The following is a 25,953-nucleotide window of genomic DNA, read 5'->3' on the forward strand; positions in this document are numbered from 1 at the left end:
ACTGAATGAAACCGGGAGGGTAAAAAGGCAGACCCTAATCAGAGGGCACCACAGCCTGCAAAACCTTTCTCCCAAAAACAGCTTCTGCAGAAGCAAAAATGTCAAACTTGTAAATCTTTGTAAAAGTGTGTAAGGAGGACCAGGTAGCCGCCTTACAAATTTGCTCCATATAGGCCTCATTCTTGAAGGCCCAAGAGGAAGCCACAGCTCTAGTTGAATGAGCCGTAATCCTCTGAGGAGGCTTATGTCCCGCTGTCTCATAAGCCAAGCGAACCATACTCTTCAACCAAAAAGACAAGGAAGTAGCAGAGGCCCTTTGCCCCTTGCACTTCCCAGTATACACCACAAAAAGAGAGGTAGACTGTCTGAAAACCTTGGTAGCCTGAAAACTTCAAGGCACGAGCCACATCCAGGTTATGAAGTAACCTCTCCTTTGAAGAAGAAGAAGGGTTAGGACACAAAGAAGGAACAATTATTTCCTTATTGATGTTACGGTTAGACACCACCTTGGGGAGAAACCCCAACCCAGTGCGCAGTACAGCCTTATCCGCATGAAACACCAGATAAGGAGGGTCACCTTGCAAGGCAGCTAGCTCAGATACTCTGTGTGCCGATGCAATAGCCAACAGGAAGAGAACCTTCCAGGACAAAATCTTAATGTCTATGGAATGCATAGGTTCAAACAGAACCCTCTGCAAAACCTTAAAGGGACACTGAACCCAAATTTTTTCTTTCGGGATTTAGATAGAGCATGCAATTTTAAGCAACTTTCTAATTTACTCCTATTATCAAATTTTCTTCCTTCTCTTGGTATCTTTATTTGAAATGCAAGAATGTAAGTGTAGATGCCGGCCCATTTTTGGTGAATAACCTGGGTTATTCTTGCTAATTGGTGGATAAATTCATCCACCAATAAAAAGTGCTGTCCAGAGTTCTTAAACAAAAAAGAAGCTTAGATGCCTTCTTTTTCAAATAAAGATAGCAAGTGAACGAAGAAAAATTGATAATAGGAGTAAATTAGAAAGTTGCTTAAAATTGCATGCTCTATCTGAATCACAAAAGAAAAAAATTGGGTTCAAGCTCCAAGGCGGAGGCAACTGCCTAAAGACAGGTCTGATTCTAGACAGAGCCTGAATAAATGATTGGATGTCAGGGAGCTCAGTGAGCCTCCTATGCAACAAGACTGATAATGCCGAAATCTATCCTTTTAAGGAACTAGCGGCAAGACCCTTCTTCAAACCATCTTGGAGAAAGGACAGAATCCTGGATACCTTCACCTTATGCCAAGGATATCCATGCTTCTCACACCAGGACAAGTAAGTCCTCCACACCTTATGGTAGATGCGGCGAGTGACTAGCTTCCTTGCCTGAATTAGTGTATCAATCACCCTTTCAGAAAAGCCTCTCTTGGCCAAGACTAGGTGTTCAATCTCCACGCAGTCAACCTCAGAGAATCTAACCTCCACGGCGGAGAGGATGACATCCCCACCAGATCCGCAAACCACGTCCTCCGCGGCCACGAAGGAGCAATCAGAATGGCCGAGGCCCCCTCCTGTTTGATGCATGCCACTATGCAAGGTAGAAGTGGTAACGGAGGTAAAAAAAGTAAGCTAGGCTGAATCCCCAAGGAACCACTAAGGCATATATCAGCTCTGCCTGGGGATCCCTGGACCTCGACCCATATCGAGGTAGTTTGCAATTGAGTCTGGACACCATGAGATCTATCTTCGGCGTTCCCCATCTGTGACAAATCTCTGCAAACACTTCAGGGTGAGGAGACCATTCCCCCGGATGGAAGGACTGTCTACTGAGAAAGTCCGCTTCCCAGTTGTCCACACCCAGAATGTGAATCGCTAAAACCTTGCTTGCGAGTTTGGTTAGACTAACTTTATTTATTAAAAGGGCACCTTTATACCACCAATGGCCGGGGCACTCACCACCTCCTAGGACCCGGACTACAGAAACCGCTACGTCTCCTGCGCCACAGATCAACAGGAAAGGATAGATAGCCACACCCAGTCACATGTAATGCCTGGCAGGACCGCCCCTGCACTAGGGAAAACGTGCCAAAAAATGGCCACGCAAAGTTTCCACCAGTAACCTGAAAGTTCCACAAATTGCCAGAGCCTCATCTCACACATAACGCAGCAATGATACAATAAACAATATCATGTATAAACCCTCCCTGTTCAATAATCCCCCTTCCAGGAATATTAACCCTTGATTCTGTAAAGATAAAAAGGCGCCACACTATGACCCTGTCTTTTTATGTTATTATTATTAATAAAATTTAAACAATCTTACCAGAATCTACACCGTGGAACAGGAACACGGCCCTTCAAGTGTGACAGGTTAGTAGCCTCACTCCTGACATGGACTTGAGTGAAGAAAGCAGGCAGCAAAACTCGTCAACGCTGATTGGTTATGGACCTGAGTCAGGATTCTTTTGCAGAAAGACTCTCCCTGCATCTCCGGACTCTAACTTTTGCCCAAGCTCTCACTGAGAGGCTGACAGGACTACTTAAAACTCCAGTCCCACTGCGAAGAGTACTACCCTCCATAACAGACTACTCCGAAAACTCCGGCACTCCTCTGCCATCCTCCTGTGACGAAAGGCAAAGAATGACTGGGGGATGAGGGAAGCGGGGGATGTATTTAAGCTTTTGGCTGGGGTGTCTTTGCCTCCTCCTTGAGGCCAGGTTCTTTATTCCCAACAGTAATGAATGAAGCCGTGGACTCTTCTCCCATTTAGATGGAAATTGCATGCTCTATCTGAATCACGAAAGAAAAAAATTGGGTTCAGTGTCCCTTTAAATAAAATGGAAAATATGTTGAACAATTCAACCTACTACTCGAGGAGGGACAATACAGTTTCACTAACCACATGAGCTTCCAATCAATCTGCCAGGAGTTATTTCATTAAGCTTTAATAGGAAAGGTAACAATACAGGAAAGACAGTTATGATTACAAATATATAATAAAAGTGAAACTAAAACAGAAATATCTAAACTTTTATATATAACTCATAAGGCACAAAAACTCATAAGGTGTTAGGCATTTAATGTTCTATGACAAGTTCTTAGAATAAACAGTCGCCAATTGTATAAAGACATTGTTTGCACATGAGTCCTTCACCTGTGACTTTGTCGGTATAGTTTAGGTCTATATAGAAGTTGGGTTTAGGTCTGGAGACATGCTTGGCCAGTCCATCACCTTTACCCTCCGCTTCATTAGCAAGGCAGTGGTCGTCTTGAGGTGTGTATGGGGTAGTTATCATGTTAGAATACTGCTCTGCGGCCCAGTCTCCAAAGGGAGGGGATCATGCTCTGCTTCAGTATGTTACAGTACATGTTGGCATTCTCAATGAACTGTAGCTCCCCAGTGCCGGCAGCACTCATGCAGGCCCAGACCATGACACTCCCACCACAATGCTTGACTGTATACAAGACACACTTGTCTTTGTACTCCTCACCTGGTTGCCACCACACACGCTTGACACCATCTGAACCAAATAAGTTTATCTTGGTCTCATCGGACCACAGGACATGGTTCCAGTAATCCATGTCCTAAGTCTGATTGTCTTCAGCAAACTGTTTGCGGGCTTTCTTGTGCATCATCTTAAGAAGAGGTTTCCTTCTGGGACGACAGTCATGCAGACCAATTTGATGCAGTGTGGGGCATATGGCCTGAGCACTGAAAGGCTGACCCTCCACCCCTTCAACCTCTGCAGCAATGCTGGCAGCACTCATACGTCTATTTCCCAAATACATCCTCTAGATATGACGCTGAGCATATGCACTCAACTTCTTTGGTCGACCATGGCGAGGCCTGTTCTGAGTGGAACCTGTCCTGTGAAACCGCTGTATGGTCTTGCTCACCGTGCTGCAGCTCAGTTTCAGGGTCTTGGCAATCTTCTTATAGCCTAGGTCATCTTTATGTAGAGCAACAATTCTTTTTTTCAGATCCTCAGAGATTTCTTTGCCATGAGGTGCCATGTTGAACTTCCAGTAACCAGTGTGAGAGCGATAACACCAAATTTAACACACCTGCTCCCCATTCACACCTGAGACCTTGTAACACTAACAAGTCACCTGACACCAAGGAGGGAAAATGGCTAATTGGGCCCAATTTGGACATTTCCACTTAGTGGTGTACTCACTTTTGTTGCTAACGGTTAAAACATTAATGGCTGTGTGTTATGTTATTTTGAGGGGACAGCAAATGTACACTGTTATACAGGCTGTACACTCACTACTTTACATTGTATCAAAGTGTCATTTCTTCAGTGTTGTCACATGAAAAGTTATAATAAAATATTTACAAAAATGTGGGGAGTGAACTTTTGTGAGATACTGTGTGTGTGTGTGTGTGTATATATATATATATATATATATATATATATAAATATATACAACCCCAATTCTAAAAAAGTTGGGACAGTATGGAAGATGCAAAAAAAAAAAAGTAATTTCAAAATTCAATTCACCCGGGAGGTGCTTCCGGGTGGCGGCCATGATGGTCGCTTATTTTAGAGGCTGAGGAGTTGGGCTTATATTTCTGCTGCATATAGCTTGACTATAGCACCATATATGATCGTGTGGGATATATTTTTCAACCACAGATTCTGCTGAACATTTGGAACGAGGAGGTACGCAGTAACAGCCTAGAAAGAGCCGTACCTTCATCTAACACCCCCCCGGGCGAACCCGGGTATAACAGCTTGTAAAGCTGTCTTCTTGTACCTATGCAATTGCACTATAATACAGCTGGTGAAGTCAAGCAACAGCCCATGGAGTCCCAGAATGTCTGTACAGCTATCGATAAGAACCTGTTCAACTCTAAATCTACACCGATAGCAGATGCAAACCATACTGCAGATCTAGTGAACACTAAAGGAGAGAATTCCTGTACACTTCAAATGCCTAACTCCATAGTGGAGAATTGCAACAAACTCAGAACCGGGGAGAAAAATCAGATGTTGTAGACTGAGCGCTAGTAATACGGTGCCTTAAGCTCACTGGCAAGAGCCCCCTAGTGGGCTTGGGAAGAAAGATTTACTGGACTGAGTGAGTGAGCGCTTACAGCTTAAAAGGCTAAGTAGTCTATGGGGTGGGATGAGTAAAAAAGCAATTGGGGTGGGATGAGTAAAAAAGCAATTTAATACAGGTATTATAACAATATAATAATACAGGAATACAGTAAAAACAGTTCTAAAATAAGCATGGATCCATGTAGAACATATAGCAACATACAAAAATACAATGTGCGTTCAGAACGGCGTAAATTATCACAATATAAAAAATGACACAATAAGAATGACACAATAAAAAATGAATGAATACAGTCACAAATCCATCAACTTTCGTTGGATGGGCGCTGATCACATAGGTAGGATATAATATAGACAAGTGTTACAACGTGTGTATGATTACACGTGGAAAACTTAACAAATGGTGTAGTGAAAGAGTGAAAAAATATGGTGTGGTGAACAAGTGAAAAAATGAAAAAGGAAAAAATATATATATAGGTGGATGTCAAAAATAAGTGTCCAATCAAAGTTCCAAATTACATGTATCCAGTGTGGATAATAAACGTGTGGTACCAAAAAACAGTTCCTTAGAAGCAAAAAATATGTGAAGAAATGTAGAAAAACGTTTATGGAGAAACCATGATCAATGATAAAAGCAAGATCCAAAACAGTTCCAAAAAAGGGTCAAAAAATATCTTCAAAACCTGTGAAAACAAGAGAAATAATGGTGCAATAACGTTTTTACAATCCAAATAGTGATAAGAATTAAGCTCACCAGTATGTCAACGCGTTTCGGCCTTCCTGGCCTTTATCAAGACTATACTGTTAGTGATTCTCTGGGAGCTTTTATAGTGTGGTCACTGTGATGATTGGGTCAGTTTTGGCGCCAAAAATATTGGATCCGCCCTTTCCTGTTTAGCCCATTGGTGCCTGGGAAAATGACTGCTACCAATCTTAGTTCTTATTTTACATGATCAGATAATAGTTTTAGCCGTGTTTAATATATATATAGTACATGTTGTGTTTATCAATTTTATTTCTTTCTTTATTTGTACGCTTGTGGCATGATTATAATATTATTTGTTTTCCGGTTTTTGCCCCACTTCCGGGTCTAGGGGTTATTGGCTAGTAATATTCTGATCTGTATCACATCCGGTTTCATCTACATCACTTCCGGTTTCGTTATTACCGGAAGTTGATGTCGTAAACATCCGGTGTCTATATTGTCGCAGCTAATTCCGCTCTAGCCGGTAATGCGCTTGGTGCATACCTTTCTGGAATACTTTTGGGATACCTTTCTAAAGTTCTTGTGGGCAATTGTCATCTTATTCATAAACATGATTAGTGTGTTGTGTACGAAAGGTGGCCAAATTCGTCAGACGTGTAAACACTAATGCAAAGTCTTAGTGTGAATAAAATGAGGATCTAGGTCTTATTATGGACAATTAGGAGTTGTATCAAAATCACAGGGGTGGGTAGACGGAGATGTTACATAAAAAGTAGTTAACTAATAGTAGTCGGATAAAATATTAATATTAATAAAATATTAATCCAAACTGGTGGTTGGCACAGAGCATATAGAGCAGTCTGTCGTTAGGGTGTCCAGTGTGCGGCTTACACTGCTCATTGTATGCTTAAAACCCAGGTTGTCTAAAGGGTGTTAATAGATGTGAGCCTAAGGTATTATTTGATGACTTAACAACGTCAGATGCATGGACGAACTAAAGTCGTCGCCCAGAGGCGTAGATAAGGTTTAGAATAGCGTGGCTAGTGCCTTAGTGGGTTATGTCAAACTGTTACCTAATCTGTGCTATCGATTAGTAGTAGGTGGGTCGTAGATCGGGAAGGGGATTCGTTGTGTCGCTTTTGTACTGTTTGTGGGATCCGACCTTCTCGGTCGCTTTGGAAAGTATATACCTATATACTTTAAGCCTAGGGACTAGGTCCCCTAATCAGTACCTATCTGTAAATCATGGGTCTAGGTTCAACATGGAAACTGCTATTTTAAAAAATTGACTTTCCAATGTTTCAAGCGACTGGTGCTATATTGGTTTGGATATGGGGTGTCGAATGGGTTGTATTGAGTTCGATGTCTCAGAACCGGGGAGAATCAGAGAGATAATCCTGGAAGAATACGACTATCTTCAGAAGACCGATCTATACCGGCAAAGGTACACTGGTCTGGCGACAACTTTATACTTTAAGTGATAGAGCATTATGGTATGAGACAGAAACAACTGGTCCTAAATGGTCTTTTTATGGCTCAGAACTGGTCCTCTGAACTGTCAGTGTGGCGATCCAGTGTAATGGCGGATCATTATGTTTCCCCTATTGGTATCTTTCACGGCATAAAGGAACTGTCTAATACCTCTCAAGTGAGTCACTGCAACAAGACCGGTATCGGTTGAAGCCCTAGCACCGCATAGGCAATTTGTATACACAAAATACCCTGTCAAAAACTCCTACAACTAACAGTTTCTTTATGGCTATATAAGATTATATTTTCTCGGTGCAATTTTACCCCCATAGAGACTGCCAGATTCGGTCATATCATGAGAGAACCATTGTCAAAATCTATACCCTGTTTAAGCCTACTCTCCGTTCATCAGACCTCTACTTATAATCTCGCCATTGATTTTATATATTGCAGTATCTATGCTAGTCAGAATGTGGGCTATATGATACATTTGCTGTCTTTTCATTTATTTCAAGGCTTCGTGTGGGGTTTGTGGGGGGCCCTTCTGGATATCTGTTTAATTAAGGCAGCGTATCGACTACATTTATGAACAGAATACCAACACCTTTATTAACTTTGTAGGTGATATTCACCATAGCTTTGTTTTTATATGTTAGATGGTTCGTTTGAGAGAGAATATATGTTTAATATTTCATTATAAGCCTAGTGACTGAGCTACACTAATTTTCCAAAGCTCTCTCTTACCATAATATATAGACTGTGCAGCTGCTATTCTTATCCAATTGCCAATCTTCATATTGTAGGCACTAGTGATGTACCAATGTTGCCCCCTTTTGCCTGGGTGACCATGTTGGGGGTAAGTGGGGGCCCCTGAAGGGGGGATGCTTTTGATAAGGGCAGCACATTTTGTAATTTGACACCTACACAATCATATATACACCGCCATAACACTGACATCTCCCTTGTGGCCTGCGGCCGAGGTTGGGAGGCAGACATAAGTAGGATATACCTTGTATCCGACATAAGGATGTGGGCCTAGCAAAAGCGGCTTGGGAAAAGTATTTTAAAAAGGATGTTGGCTGTACCCTAATATTATATCTTTTATCAAATACCTATCACTTAAACACAGATTCTACTCAGCTCCCACAAATACAATATGGAGGACCTAGTTTGACATAAGGATAACTATGCCTTACAGAAACCCCTAAATATGGCCCTCTCTGTTTTCCTACCCCTACCTTCTCACATCCTAGGCAGATTGGTATTATTTTTTACTAAACATACAGTATAATCCGCCAATGGCAGCTATACTTATAACTGGAAATAGGCTCAGCCACATACTGCATTCTCGCCAATAGACTTGTACAAGTCCACGGATTCATCCTTTACTTGTGGGATATGATCCTCCTGCTAACAGGAAGTGGCAAAGAGCACCACAGCAGAGCTGTCTATATAGCCCCTCCCTTGACTCCACCCCCCAGTCATTCTCTTCGCCTACTTTTTATTTTAAATGGTACCGGTGTGTACTATTTTCCCTCAGGCAGCAGATGGATAAAGACTTCTGCCTGGAGGCTGATGATCTTAGCAGTTGTCACTAAGATCCAGAGCAGTTCCCACAGAATGGTTGAAGAGTACTTAAGAAACTTCAGTGTGAGGAACGTTTTTCATATAAGCAGTGAGGTATGTTCAGTCATTTTTTTCTGGAGAGACTGTGGTATTTCAGAATTAGCTGACAGTATCCCCATGAGGGAAAGGGTAAGCAGTAATCCTAAAAGATATAGAGGGGTATTACTAAGCTTGCATATATGGGCTAACGTTTTTATGAGGAACGTTTTTCATGCTTAATGAGAGGGTACACATGGCTTCTTTTTGGGTTTAGGAACCCACATGGCTAGTTTTAGACCGCTCTGGTGCGGTTCATTTGGGCTGAGAGACATCGAGTGAGATGGGCGGGGCCTATTTTTGCGCCTCAGTTGCGCAGTTGTTTTTGACAGGCAAGCAGCAAGCTCCAACTCCGGTGGGCCCTTGTGAGCTGTATTGGGCCAAATCGAAGCTTTAACCCGGTTTTACAGACCCCTGAGGGCAGGTAGGCGCCACAGCAGGGCTGTGGCGAGGTGCAGGGGGTGTTTTTTCTTGATTTAAATGTTTATTAATTATCCGTTTTTTCTAGTAAGGGTTAAGTGTTCCTTTCCTTGTGGGGCAAACTTAGCTGCATAGTTTGGATGCTTATATCATAAAATTGAAAAGATTTGATTGTTTTAAAGCAGTTTTGCAAAACTTGTATGCTTTTTTTTTCTCTTAAAGACGCAGTACCGTTTTTTAAGATTGTTATTTTTTCACTAAATAAAGTGTTTTCAAGCCAGTTTGTGGTCATTACTAGCCTGTTTAACATGTCTGACATTGAGGAAAGCCAATGTTCCATGTGTTTAGAAGCCATTGTGGAAACCCCACTTAAAATGTGTCCCTCATGTACTGAAAGGGCCTTAAATTGCAAAGAACATATTTTAGCTGATAAAAGTATGTTGCAGGATGATTCTCAGTCAGAAGAGAATCAGGTTATGCCATCTAATTCTCCCCAAGTGTCACAACCGTTAATGCCCGCACAAGCGATGCCAAATACTAGTGCGTCTAATTCTTTCACCCTGCAAGATATGGCCACAGTTATGTCTACTACCCTCACAGAGGTTTTATCTAAACTGCCTGGGTTGCAGGGGAAGCGCAGTAGGTCCGGTGTGAGAGTAAATGCTGAGCCCTCTGACGCTTTATTAGCCATCTCCGATGTACCCTCACAATGTTCTGAGTTGGGGGTGAGGGAATTGCTGTCTGAGGGAGAGCTTTCTGATTCAGGAAAGATGTTCCCTCAAACAGACTCAGATATGACGGCTTTTAAGTTTAAGCTAGAACACCTCCGCTTGTTGCTCAGGGAGGTTTTGGCGACTCTGGATGATTGTGACCCTATTGTAGTTCCACCAGAGATATTGTGTAAAATGTGCATACAAAGAGAGAAGCACTCTACCAGGAACGAACAACAGCTCAGTGGCTTGTTCTATGGCGATTTACCACCCGGAAGCAGCCTCTTTTAGACCAGTGTGCTTTTCACAGAAGAAAACTTTCCTGAAGTATATCAGTCTGATCCCGCCAAGTAAGGTCAGTCCAGCCCCGAAATACCAGGCAATTCTCCTCTGAACAAGGAACATGACAACCCCAGATGATCGTTACGGCCTTCTATGGGCCTCGTCAGTGAGGTGCAGCCACATTCCTCTAAGCACACTGGGCAAGGAGTCCACGTCTGGTTTCCCCCATCACCCATAGGGAGACTTCCCCAGGGTCATAATAATTTGCATACAAAGAGAGAAGCGCTCTACCAGGAACGAACAACAGCTCAGTGGCTTGTTCTATGGCGATTAACCACCCGGAAGCAGCCTCTTTTAGACCAGTGTGCTTTTCACAGAAGAAAACTTTCCTGAAGTATATCAGTCTGATCCTGCCAAGTAAGGTCAGTCCAGCCCCGAAATACCAGGCAATTCTCCTCTGAACAAGGAACATGACAACCCCAGACGATCGTATTGTGTAAAATGGATAGATATCTAGAGGTTCCTACTTACACTAATGTTTTTCCGGTCCCTAAGAGGATTTCGGACATTGTTACTAAGGAGTGGGATAGACCAGGTATTCCGTTCTCTCCCCCTCCTACTTTTAAGAAAATGTTTCCCATATCTGACACCATTCGGGATTCGTGGCAAACGGTCCCTAAGGTGGAGGGAGCTATTTCTACCCTGGCTAAGCATACAACTATACCTATTGAGGACAGTTGGGCTTTCAAAGATCCTATGGATAAAAAATTAGAGGGTCTTCTAAAGAAAATATTTATTCATCAGGGTTTTCTTCTGCAACCTATAGCATGCATTGTTCCTGTAACTACTGCAGCTGCTTTTTGGTTCGAGGCTCTAAAGGAGGCTCTTAAGGTTGAGACCCCATTAGATGATATTCTGGACAGAATTAAGGCTCTCAAGCTAGCTAATTCTTTCATTACAGATGCCGCTTTTCAACTGGCTAAATTAGCGGCAAAGAATTCAGGTTTTGCCATTTTAGCGCGTAGAGCGTTATGGCTTAAGTCCTGGTCTGCTGATGTGTCATCAAAATCTAAGCTTTTAGCTATTCCTTTCAAGGGTAAGACCCTATTCGGACCTGAACTGAAAGAGATAATTTCCGACATCACTGGAGGAAAAGGCCATGCCCTTCCTCAGGATAAGACAAATAATATGAGGACCAAACATAATAATTTTCGTTCCTTTTGAAACTTCAAAGGTGGTCCCCCTACCTCCTCCTCTGCCGCAAAGCAGGAGGGGAATTTTGCTCAATCCAAGTCAGTCTGGAGACCTAACCAGACTTGGAATAAGGGTAAACAGGCCAAGAAGCCCGCTGCTGCCACCAAGACAGCATGAAGAGGCAGCCCCGATCCGGGACTGGATCTAGTAGGGTTCAGACTTTCTCTCTTTGCTCAGGCTTGGGCAAGAGACGTTCAGGACTCCTGGGATTTAGAAATCGCTACCCAGGGGTATCTTCTAGAATTCAAAGATTCTTCTCCAAGGGGGAGATTTCATCTTTCACCTTTCACGGTTGTCTGTAAACCAGACAAAAAGAGAGGCGTTCTTACGCTGTGTAGAAGACCTATATACTATGGGAGTAATCTGCCCAATTCCAAAAGCAGAACAGGGGCAGGGGTTTTACTCCAATCTGTTCGTGGTTCCCAAAAAAGAGGGAACATTCAGACCGATTTAAGATCTCAAGATCCTAAACAAATTTTCCTGTCCTTCAAGATGGAGACCATTCGAACTATTTTACCAATGATCCAGGAGGGTCAATATATGACCACCGTGGATTTGAAGGATGCGTTCCTATCCACAAAGATCATCACCAGTTCCTCAGGTTCGCCTTCCTGGACAAGCATTACCAGTTTGTGGCTCTTCCCTTCGGGTTAGCCACAGCTCCCAGAATTTTCACAAAAGTGCTCCCTTTTGGCGGTTCTAAGGCCTCGGGGCATAGCAGTGGTGCCTTATCTGGATGATATCTTAATTCAGGCGTCAACTTACTAACTAGCCAAATCGTGTTGGCTTTTCTAAGATCTCACGGGTGGAAGGTGAACATAAAGAAGAGTTCACTTATCCCTCTCACAAGAGTTCCATTCCTGGGAACTCTAATAGACTCGGTAGACATGAAAATTTTCCTGACGGAGGTCAGAAAATCAAATATTTTAACCACCTGCTGAGCACTTCATTCCTCAGCCGTCAGTGGCTCAGTGTATGGAGGTAATTGGACTAATGGTAGCGGCAATGGACATAGTTCCGTTTGCTCACTTGCATCTCAGACCACTGCAACTATGCATGCTCAGACAGTGGAATGGGGACTATGCAAATTTATCTCCTCACATAAATCTGGATCAAGAGACCAGAGACTCTCTTCTTTGGTGGTTGTCACAGGATCATCTGTCCCAGGGAATGTGTTTCCGCAGGTCAGCATGAGTCATAGTGACGACGGACGCCAGCCTATTGGGCTGGGGTGCAGTCTGGAATTCCCTGAAAGCACAGGGTGTGTGGACTCAGGAGGAGGCTCTCCTTCCAATAAATATTCTAGAACTGAGAGCGATATTCAACGCGCTTCAGGCGTGGCCTCAGCTGGCTTCAGCCAGATTCATAAGATTCCAGTCTGACAATATCACAACTGTGGCATATATCAATTATCAAGGGGGAACAAAGAGTTCTCTAGCGATGATAGAGGTTTCCAAAATAATTCGATGGCCAGAGACTCACTCTTGCCATCTATCAGCAATCTATATCCCAGGAGTGGAGAACTGGGAAGCGGATTTTCTAAGTCGTCAGACTTTTCATCCGGGGGAGTGGGAGCTCCATCCGGAGGTGTTTGCACAATTGATTCATCAATGGGGCACACCAGAATTGGATCTGATGGCATCTCATCAGAATGCCAAACTTCCTTGTTACGGGTCCAGATCAAGGGATCCCCAAGCAGTACTGATAGATGCTCTAGCAGTACCTTGGTCGTTCAACCTGGCTTATGTGTTTCCACCATTTCCTCTCCTTCCTCGTCAGATCGCTAGAATCAAACAGGAGAGGGCTTTGGTGATTTTGATAGCACCTGCGTGGCCACGCAGGACTTGGTATGCAGACCTGGTGGAAATGTCATCTCTACCACCGTGGACACTGCCACAGAGACAGGACCTTCTCATTCAAGGTCCATTCCAGCATCCAAATCTAGTTTCTCTGTCATAGATACCTTGATTCAGGCTCGAAAGCCTTTCACTAGGAAGATTTACCATAAGATATGGCGTAAATATCTTTATTGGTGTGAATCCAAAGGCTACTCATGGAGTAAGATCAGGATTCCTAGGATTTTTCCTTTCTCCAAGAAGGATTGGAGAAAGGGTTATCAGCTAGTTCCTTAAAGGGACAGATATGTGCTTTGTAAATTTTGCTGCACAAGCATCTGGCAGATGTTCCAGACGTTCAGTCGTTTTGTCAGGCTTTGGTTAGAATTAAGCCTGTGTTTAAACCTGTTGCTCCGCCATGGAGTTTAAATTTAGTTCTTAAAGTTCTTCAAGGGGTCCCGTTTGAACCTATGCATTCCATAGATATTAAGCTTCTATCTTGGAAAGTTCTATTTTTAGTTGCTATCTCTTCGGCTCAAAGAGTTTCTGAACTATCTGCATTGCAATGCGACTCGCCTTATCTTGTTTTCCATTCTGATAAGGTGGTTTTGCATACCAAACCTGGATTCCTTCCTAAGGTTGTTACTAATAAGAACATTAATCAGGAAATTGTTGTTCCTTCCCTGTGTCCTAATCCTTCCTCTAAGAAGGAGCGTCTGTATCACAACTTGGACGTGGTTCGTGCTTTGAATTTTTACTTGCAAGCGACCAAAGATTTCCGTCAAACATCTTCTCTGTTTGTTGTCTATTCTGGAAAGCGTAGAGGTCAAAAAGCTATGGCTACCTCTCTTTCTTTTTGGCTGAAAAACATCATCCGTTTGGCATACGAGACTGCTGGACAGCAGCCTCATGAACGAATTACAGCTCACTCTACTAGAGCGGTGGCTTCCACATGGGCTTTTAAAAAACATAATTTATGTAAGAACTTACCTGATAAATTCATTTCTTTCATATTAGCAAGAGTCCATGAGCTAGTGACGTATGGGATATACATTCCTACCAGGAGGGGCAAAGTTTCCCAAACCTTAAAATGCCTATAAATACACCCCTCACCACACCCACAATTCAGTTTAACGAATAGCCAAGAAGTGGGGTGATAAGAAAAAAGTGCGAAAGCATATAAAATAAGGAATTGGAATAATTGTGCTTTATACAAAAAAATCATAACCACCACAAAAAAGGGCGGGCCTCATGGACTCTTGCTAATATGAAAGAAATGAATTTATCAGGTAAGTTCTTACATAAAGTTTCTTTCATGTAATTAGCAAGAGTCCATGAGCTACTGACGTATGGGATAATGACTACCCAAGATGTGGATCTTTCCACACAAGAGTCACTAGAGAGGGAGGGATAAAATAAAGACAGCCAATTCCTGCTGAAAATAATCCACACCCAAAATAAAGTTTAATGAAAAACATAAGCAGAAGATTCAAACTGAAACCACTGCCAGAAGTACTTTTCTACCAAAAACTGCTTCAGAAGAAGAAAATACATCAAAATGGTAGAATTTAGTAAAAGTATGCAAAGAGGACCAAGTTGCTGCTTTGCAAATCTGATCAATCGAAGCTTCATTCCTAAACGCCCAGGAAGTAGAAACTGAACTAGTAGAATGAACTGTAATCCTTAGAGGTGGAGTTTTACCCGACTCGACATAAGCATGATGAAATAAAGATTTCAACCAAGATGCCAAAGAAATGGCAGAAGCTTTCTGGCCTTTTCTAGAACCGGAAAAGATAACAAATAAACTAGAAGTCTTACGGAAAGACTTAGTAGCTTCAACATAATATTTCAAAGCTCTAACAACATCCAAAGAATGCAACGATTTCTCCCTAGAATTCTTAGGATTAGGACATAATGAAGGAACCACAATTTCTCTACTAATGTTGTTGGAATTCACAACTTTAGGTAAAAAATCAAAAGAAGTTCGCAACACCGCCTTATCCTGATGAAAAATCAGAAAAGAAGACTCACAAGAAAGAGCAGATAATTCAGAAACTCTTCTGGCAGAAGAGATTGCCAAAAGGAACAAAACTTTCCAAGAAAGTAATTTAATGTCCAATGAATGCATAGGTTCAAACGGAGGAGCTTGAAGAGCCCCCAGAACCAAATTCAAACTCCAAAGAGGAGAAATTTACTTAATGACAGGTTTTATACGAACCAAAGCTTGTACAAAACAATGAATATCAGGAAGAATAGCAATCTTTCTATGAAAAAGAACAGAAAGAGCAGAGATTTGACCTTTCAAGGAACTTGCGGACAACCCTTATCTAAACCATCCTGAAGAAACTGTAAAATTCTCGGTATTCTAAAAGAATGCCAAAAAATGATGAGAAAGACACCAAGAAATATAAGTCTTCCAGACTCTATAATATATCTTTAGAAACGAATTTGAGCAATGGCACTACACTTCGACACGCTCCCCAGTATCTCTATAGTGGTCAATGTTAGTTGGTTATTGTGTAATCAATCTATGCTGTTAAAGGGAGGGGTGCTACCGCACAACAATAGCATTCACACAAAGAGTGGAGGTGATAAAGTCACTTCCACGAAAGAATGCGGTTCTAGCACTCACTGTCTTAACCTCATATGCGGCGTTAACTTCCAGAGTATAAAACTTAACTTTTATTTATTTAACTAAAATAATTGGAGAAGGGGGGAAGACAAGGGGGAAAAAACATAAACAGTTAAAAGCCTAGGATAAAGTAGTCCTGTATAGATTTTATTATATGTAATAATGTGTCTAAATAGGCCTTTGGGGTATGATAGCCCAGATAATAATATTACAATATAATCTATACAGAAATCAATGTGGCACACCGGCTCAATTAAATAAAGCTATGTTGATGTGGTGTAGATTGTTATACCGATACCCAGTGTGGGATTATTTCAGATCAACTGAGTTAAGGATTCTAAATTATAAGCCGTAGCCTGGATGTCTTATGCAATAAGTGGTCAGTTTAATGCTGGTATAATATGTTTATGTGTACATATTGCTGTCATCCATACTCTAAGGCTGTTATTCCTTTACAGTGATCTGTTACATATAGGATAATCTACACAAGAGATGTTGGTTTTATATTGGTTGTCCAGTGGGGGAAACTGAACTTATATTAAAGTGCTGGGCTAATTCTGTTCTCTAAGGTATATGAGATAAGACAGCTGCCAGTTTTGTCTTTCAGTTATTCACTGTTGTATCAATATAAATCACTTGATAGTGATATTGTTGTTACTGCTGTTATCTATCCATTCACTCACTTTTGTATTCACTTATCGTAGGGTTAATGTTAAATAGATTGGTTTGTATGCATTATACTATCCCAATACCACTTATATATTTGTGTTTGATCCTCTGGTCTGGGATGATTTTATGTAGAGAATCAGCTAGGGTATTATATAATCAAGCTGTTATTCTTTCAAGTTTAAGTGTAACTTGTTCAATCTGTATTCTTATTGTATTTCCTAATAGCTTAGTATGTATTGGAAAAGCCCTAGATATTCTGTATTCCCATGTAGTAATAGTAGTGTGGTATTAAACATACAGAGGTAACTTTATTTTAGTGCAGCAGTGATTTTATTACTGTATTGTTCTTATGTAGGTCCCAGTAAAATGTTAAATACTATTACTGATTATTGGTCTGATTAAATCAGAGTATTCTAGTGCAGTAATGCCACTGCACAGTATTAAGTATTCAGGTATTAGTTTGTACACCAGTTATGCACCTATGATGAGTATTATAGTGAGTTATGATTGTTGAGTTTGATTTCACTGAGCAAGGGTAGTATCACTTTAATGCAATCTCGGTTATTATTTCAAATATAAAATTGTGTTCCACAGGTAAACCGTAATATGGTTCTTTTTGATGTTTTGAACAACAGTAGTGTGCCTGCAGGGAGATCGCTACATGTAACTCGATAACCTCTTAGTGTTTGCCCTTTGGCACGCTTTTGTAGTATAGTAAGATTTTTATTGTGAATACTATTTTCTTATACACAGAAAAATATCAAGCTGCCAGCATGCAGTTTGTTATATTACTCTGCTGTTGTGAATCTAACTCCTGATTGTTAGTCTGGATTAGCAGTAATTTGCGCTGTAACTGGTTTAGCTTATACTCTAAGTTGGCTTAGTTACCCATGTAAATATCCCATACCGGTTATAGCCTTATTGTAATGGTTAATCGTAACCTTATTACTGGTTATGCCATACAGGAGTTATAAATATAGGTTACTGGTATAAGCGATATTAGTCAGTGGGTGTCCCTCTAAGGAGTTTCCTAAAATAGTGTACCGCGCTGACACCCTATTGATGCCGGTGAGCCATAGTCTAACGTAACCGACTACTTTATCCTAATTTTTTAAAAAAAGAGCTTAACAATGCTCTGTCTCTACACCTAACGCGTTTCGCCCGTATAGGGCTTTATCAAAGGCGGCGGGCCGCCCGTCTCTGAGAAATTTAAACCCGGTATGAACCGGAAGTTCCGCCTTAGAAATTTTCTGGTTGGGCAAATCTATATGTCAATCTAGGTTCCTGTGTTTTCATGTTGTGGGTCCCGGATGTTGTTAAGGAGGATTTTAACTTATTCACTTAAGGTGGAATGTATGTAAATAAAGTCTATTGGGTGTCTATTTATTATTATGTGTATACACAGATTTGACATTACATTCCAGTATGATGTCCTCCATGGCAAATTTGTTAAGTTATATTTTGGATAATTTAAATTACTTATATTATTGCAATGTAATAATATGTATATATTCTCTTTGTTGAGCTATATGTACTAAGTTTGAGATAAGGTCTTTGGATCGTATATCTTTTCCCATGTTTATAGTATTTTGATGAGGGTACTATTTCAAAAGTTGACTCGTTTAGTGATATGCCATCCTGAAATATGTCCTAAAATAATCGTATCTATATTGATTGTTTGCCTATTTGTGAGTCCACAGGATTCTTCTAAAACTAGGTATGTAGGTATGTAGATATAGAGATCTTGGGTGGCTAGTCAGATGATGATTTTAACTTTAAAATCAACTGTTCGTATTTGTGGTATTCTCATACTTGCCTCCGGTGTTCTGAAAGATTTATATCAGGAAATTAATTATTAAAATGGAGTCGGAGCAAGTGACAAGAGAAACTATGTTAGAATAGGAGAATCAATGGTGTTTTATGTTGTTTTATTGTTGTATTTTTTTGTTTTTTATTCATTATTTATTTCCCTTATTCTATGAGGACATTTAACTGCTGATTTAATGAAACGTAATAAATTATAAGAGATGTAGTGACTATGCGTGCTATTAATAACCTAATGTTATGTGGTTGGGTGTAAATTGTGAACAGTGTAATGTGTCTTAAACTCTAAAAAGTCACAAAAAGAAAACTTGGGTCCCATGTGCCCACAGAGGGAACCCTCAAAATAACAAAAAACAATTTCTAAGTGAAAAGTGAGGTAAGTGAGAGTATTCTGTTAAGAATTATTTTCTTTTATTATTCAAAAAAATTTTTTATGTTTTTTTGTGTTTTATACTAGTGAAGTGTAGCGTGTTTCGACGTGTTGTGACAAATGTCTGTATTCTGTGGTTAGTGAATGATATAGTGATATGAAGTGATAAAAAGATTTTTATATTGTTCTCCAATTCTTATTTTGAGAAGAGAGAAGGTGAAAATCCTATACTTGTGTAGCATAAGTTAAAGTGATAATGAATTAATATACACAATGTTCCCTTATTGGTGGTTACTTCTAAGGAAATTAACGGTTGGGTGTTAGTGGTGGTTTAGTGCATAATGTGACAATACTCAGTTTGTTGTCATTGTAGTAAAAAGGTTTTTATTCTCATAGAGTGTCTTGTGTAAATTTTTATCGAATCCTTCTAGCATGATAACTCTCATTTTAGTTTCCTTCCAGATAGTTTGTTTATTTATATTAATGTATCTTGTAATCTCGACATAGTTGTGGTTTGTTTTGGAAAAATGATAACTTTTTATCATTTCTGTGTAGTTTGTTTTATGGATATTTCACCATTGTTGATTAGATTGCAGTTTTTCAGAAGATATTTGCCTAAGATAGTTTTTGGCAATAAAAAATTTTTTGTTCATCTCTCCATATCTATAAAAATGTGAAATAATTATTTTGTTCATTAAGGCCTATTGGATATATTGAGTTGAGTAAGTATATCCATCTACTCTCTGCTCTTAATAGGGCAGTTTCAAGATCTCCTCCTCTTATCCCTAGGCTCACTTTTTCTATTCCCCAGCAAACCAAATCTTCTTGTCTTGAGTTGTGGTGTTCCAAAAAGTGTGTTGCTACACTGGTGATGGCTTTACCATCCAATTTATCTTTTCCTGCATTTTTGATGTTCCTTAGGTGTTCCATTAATCTGGTTCTTAGTTTTCTAGTCGACATGCCGACGTAGTATTTGTCACATGTGCATCGAAGTACATAGATTATGCCTTCACTTTGGCAGCTGATATATCTCCTAATTTTATGTATTGTGCCAAAACGGTCCGTGATGTTCGTGGTTTTCTTGATGTATTTACAAGTGCTGCAGTTTCCACATTTGTGACATCCTGGATTAAATGCAGTTTTTGTTTTCTTTGGTTGGAAATGACTGCTGGTTAGTAAATCTTTTAGATTTTTAGTTCGTCTGTAACTTATAGCAGGTCTATTTCCTAAGCATCTTTTCAGTGTGGGATCAGTCATTAGAATATCCCAGTGTTTTGATATGATTTGTACAACCTCAGAGGTTTGTGAATTATATGTGAGAACCAGCCTAGGTTTATTGTCATTGGTTTTCGTCTTTTTATGTAATAGATCTTGTCTTTTGGTTCTCTGGGCTCTATATTTGGCTTGTTTGATCTTCCTTTTACTGTAGCCTCTTTCTATTAGCCGGGAGGATACTTGTTTCGCTCGTATTTGAAATGTCGCATCTTCCGAGCAGTTCCTTCTAGTTCTGAGGAATTCACCTGTTGGTAAACCTCGGATGGTACCTGGTGCATGCGCACTTGTACTATGTAGGATGCTGTTGGTTGCTGTATGTTTTCTGTACAGATCTGTTTGAATGTTGCCTTCAGAATCTTTTTTAATAGTCAGGTCTAAGAAATTTATTTCACTTTGACTTGCTTCATGCGTGAGTTTTATATTTAAGTTGTTCCTGTTCAATATGTTTAAAAATGTCAGAAGTTCCTCTTGGGTTCCCTCCCAGATGAAAAAGATGTCATCTATGTACCTTATCCACATGGGTATAAGGTCTGTGTATATGTTGTTTGTATCAGAGAACACTTCTTCTGCCTCCCACCATCCTAAAAAGAGATTGGCATAGGTCGGGGCACAGGCTGTGCCCATGGCAGTGCCCCGGACCTGTAGATAGTGTTGGTTGTCAAAGATGAATGTGTTGTTGGTTAGTACAAATTCCAGTAGGCTAAGGATGAAATCATCATGAGGTCTTCCCTCTCCAGATTTTTGTTCTAAGAAGTAGCGAACTGCTTGTAAACCATCTTTATGTTGGATTGATGTATATAATGACTCAACATCCGTTGTTACCAGCCACGTTGATTTGTTCAAAGAGATATTGTTGAGTCTTTGAAGAACCTGCATGGTGTCTTGAACGTATGAGGGGAGCTCTGCAACATACTCTCTTAAGCGGAAATCTATATATTCGCTTGCTCTTTCAGTAAGGCAGCCTATTCCGGAGACAATGGGTCTTCCTGGTGGAGTTTCTTGATTCTTGTGGATCTTCGGTATTAGATAGAATGTTGCAGTCTTTGGTTTTGTTACGTTGAGGTATTTTTTCTCTTTTTCATTGATAATTCCTTCATATGCAGCTTCCGTAATCAGCTTATTATATTTCTTGTGGATGTTAGTTATTGGGTTGTTAAACAGTTTCACATAGCAACTTGTATCTTTTAGTTGTTTGTATACTTCTTTTAAGTATAATGTGAGGGGCCAAATTACGATGTTGCCGCCCTTGTCTGAATTTCTAATGACTACTTCATCCCAATTTTGCATCTCTTGCAGTGCTTGTCTCTCCTTGTAGGTTAGATTATTGATTTTAGGAGGTATATTCAAACTGGTAATTTCATTGCAGACCATCTCATTGAATATGTCCAATTGTGGGGCATTTACGTTTTGCGGTACAAAGGTAGATTTGTTATGGATTTTATTTCTCCATTTTTTGTTCATACTTGGATCATTTTCATCCAATAAGCTCTGTAAATCTTGAATTGTTTGTATTTCTTCTGAGTTCCAGCCCCATTCTGGTTCTTTGTCTGTAAAGAATTTTTTTAGGAGCAGTTTCCGTATGTATAGTTGAATGTCTTTTATGACTTCAAATTTGTCTATTGTTTGTGATGGACAAAATGAGAGTCCCTTTGATAATAAACAGATATGGCTTTCTGAGAGTTGGATGTCAGACAGATTGATAATTCTTAGTGATTCAGACGTATTTGGGAGAATGGACTGGGGGTCCTCTTGTATTGATTCCCATTCTTCTGATGGTTCGATTGTTGAAATGTCCTCCCTCTGGCTGGCTTTTTGTTTTTTCCTCCCCCCTCTTCTGGTTTGTCTTCTTCCCCGCCTGATTCTAAAAAATCCTTCCTCTTATTACGACTGGATGATCTTGGGGCTAATGTTGTTGTTCTGTTGGGGATCGGAGTAGCTGTACCAGAGCTGCCTTCCTCTCCATCTGTGTCTGATACGTCACTCTCTACAATGGTTACCTTTGGATTTTTGTTTGGCTGTCTGTAAAACGATCTATTACGCCATTTATATACTCTGTTGTTGCTGAAGTCATTGATGTCTCTATTCAATTTACCTTGTTTGGTATTTTTTAGTTCTAATTCATATTTGTCCAGTTCTTTCTGGTAGGCTTTATATGATTTTTCAAATTCTGAGTTGTCTTGGAATTGTTTCAGTATTTCATTTTGTTCTTTTATTTTAGCTTCCAATAGGTCATATTCTGATTGGTCATTTTTCATGAGTATTTTCATTAGTTTTGTGGAACATTCTGAGAGTGCTTCCTCCCATTCTATGCTCAGTTGTTGATTTTTAAATTCATATGCCGGGAACAACTGAATTCTTAGACCTCTGGGTATAAGTTTCTTTTGAATATATTTTTCGAAAAAATGACGGTTCCACCATACTTTATCTTGTTTAAACATGGTCTTATGTAATTCTCTGAGGGCCCCATCCAGTGAGGTTACTGTATTGTGTGGTTTAGAGATATTGCCATCCTCAAAGATTTCTTCTAGATCAGCTGCTCTTTTCTGCTGTCTATTTTGTCTATCTAGGTCCCACGGGAATGCCATGTTCCTGATTATTTCTATAGAGGTCTGTGTGCTCTATTGCTCGAGATTTCTGGATAACCCAGATAGCTAAGATTATTAGAAACGAATTTGAGCAATGGCACTACACTTCGACACGCTCCCCAGTATCTCTATAGTGGTCAATGTTAGTTGGTTATTGTGTAATCAATCTATGCTGTTAAAGGGAGGGGTGCTACCGCACAACAATAGCATTCACACAAAGAGTGGAGGTGATAAAGTCACTTCCACGAAAGAATGCGGTTCTAGCACTCACTGTCTTAACCTCATATGCGGCGTTAACTTCCAGAGTATAAAACTTAACTTTTATTTATTTAACTAAAATAATTGGAGAAGGGGGGAAGACAAGGGGGAAAAAACATAAACAGTTAAAAGCCTAGGATAAAGTAGTCCTGTATAGATTTTATTATATGTAATAATGTGTCTAAATAGGCCTTTGGGGTATGATAGCCCAGATAATAATATTACAATATAATCTATACAGAAATCAATGTGGCACACCGGCTCAATTAAATAAAGCTATGTTGATGTGGTGTAGATTGTTATACCGATACCCAGTGTGGGATTATTTCAGATCAACTGAGTTAAGGATTCTAAATTATAAGCCGTAGCCTGGATGTCTTATGCAATAAGTGGTCAGTTTAATGCTGGTATAATATGTTTATGTGTACATATTGCTGTCATCCATACTCTAAGGCTGTTATTCCTTTACAGTGATCTGTTACATATAGGATAATCTACACAAGAGATGTTGGTTTTATATTGGTTGTCCAGTGGGGGAAACTGAACTTATATTAAAGTGCTGGGCTAATTCTGTTCTCTAAGGTATATGAGATAAGACAGCTGCCAGTTTTGTCTTTCAGTTATTCACTGTTGTATCAATATAAATCACTTGATAGTGATATTGTTGTTACTGCTGTTATCTATCCATTCACTCACTTTTGTATTCACTTTGATAAAGCCCTATACGGGCGAAACGCGTTAGGTGTAGAGACAGAGCATTGTTAAGCTCTTTTTTTAAAAAATTAGGATAAAGTAGTCGGTTACGTTAGACTATGGCTCACCGGCATCAATAGGGTGTCAGCGCGGTACACTATTTTAGGAAACTCCTTAGAGGGACACCCACTGACTAATATCGCTTATACCAGTAACCTATATTTATAACTCCTGTATGGCATAACCAGTAATAAGGTTACGATTAACCATTACAATAAGGCTATAACCACAAAACTAATGAAAATACTCATGAAAAATGACCAATCAGAATATGACCTATTGGAAGCTAAAATAAAAGAACAAAATGAAATACTGAAACAATTCCAAGACAACTCAGAATTTGAAAAATCATATAAAGCCTACCAGAAAGAACTGGACAAATATGAATTAGAACTAAAAAATACCAAACAAGGTAAATTGAATAGAGACATCAATGACTTCAGCAACAACAGAGTATATAAATGGCGTAATAGATCGTTTTACAGACAGCCAAACAAAAATCCAAAGGTAACCATTGTAGAGAGTGACGTATCAGACACAGATGGAGAGGAAGGCAGCTCTGGTACAGCTACTCCGATCCCCAACAGAACAACAACATTAGCCCCAAGATCATCCAGTCGTAATAAGAGGAAGGATTTTTTAGAATCAGGCGGGGAAGAAGACAAACCAGAAGAGGGGGGAGGAAAAAACAAAAAGCCAGCCAGAGGGAGGACATTTCAACAATCGAACCATCAGAAGAATGGGAATCAATACAAGAGGACCCCCAGTCCATTCTCCCAAATACGTCTGAATCACTAAGAATTATCAATCTGTCTGACATCCAACTCTCAGAAAGCCATATCTGTTTATTATCAAAGGGACTCTCATTTTGTCCATCACAAACAATAGACAAATTTGAAGTCATAAAAGACATTCAACTATACATACGGAAACTGCTCCTAAAAAAATTCTTTACAGACAAAGAACCAGAATGGGGCTGGAACTCAGAAGAAATACAAACAATTCAAGATTTACAGAGCTTATTGGATGAAAATGATCCAAGTATGAACAAAAAATGGAGAAATAAAATCCATAACAAATCTACCTTTGTACCGCAAAACGTAAATGCCCCACAATTGGACATATTCAATGAGATGGTCTGCAATGAAATTACCAGTTTGAATATACCTCCTAAAATCAATAATCTAACCTACAAGGAGAGACAAGCACTGCAAGAGATGCAAAATTGGGATGAAGTAGTCATTAGAAATTCAGACAAGGGCGGCAACATCGTAATTTGGCCCCTCACATTATACTTAAAAGAAGTATACAAACAACTAAAAGATACAAGTTGCTATGTGAAACTGTTTAACAACCCAATAACTAACATCCACAAGAAATATAATAAGCTGATTACGGAAGCTGCATATGAAGGAATTATCAATGAAAAAGAGAAAAAATACCTCAACGTAACAAAACCAAAGACTGCAACATTCTATCTAATACCGAAGATCCACAAGAATCAAGAAACTCCACCAGGAAGACCCATTGTCTCCGGAATAGGCTGCCTTACTGAAAGAGCAAGCGAATATATAGATTTCCGCTTAAGAGAGTATGTTGCAGAGCTCCCCTCATACGTTCAAGACACCATGCAGGTTCTTCAAAGACTCAACAATATCTCTTTGAACAAATCAACGTGGCTGGTAACAACGGATGTTGAGTCATTATATACATCAATCCAACATAAAGATGGTTTACAAGCAGTTCGCTACTTCTTAGAACAAAAATCTGGAGAGGGAAGACCTCATGATGATTTCATCCTTAGCCTACTGGAATTTGTACTAACCAACAACACATTCATCTTTGACAACCAACACTATCTACAGGTCCGGGGCACTGCCATGGGCACAGCCTGTGCCCCGACCTATGCCAATCTCTTTTTAGGATGGTGGGAGGCAGAAGAAGTGTTCTCTGATACAAACAACATATACACAGACCTTATACCCATGTGGATAAGGTACATAGATGACATCTTTTTCATCTGGGAGGGAACCCAAGAGGAACTTCTGACATTTTTAAACATATTGAACAGGAACAACTTAAATATAAAACTCACGCATGAAGCAAGTCAAAGTGAAATAAATTTCTTAGACCTGACTATTAAAAAAGATTCTGAAGGCAACATTCAAACAGATCTGTACAGAAAACATACAGCAAC

The sequence above is a fragment of the Bombina bombina genome, chromosome 4 (genome assembly GCF_027579735.1).
Source record: "Bombina bombina isolate aBomBom1 chromosome 4, aBomBom1.pri, whole genome shotgun sequence".
Classification (NCBI taxonomy): Eukaryota; Metazoa; Chordata; class Amphibia; order Anura; family Bombinatoridae; genus Bombina; species Bombina bombina.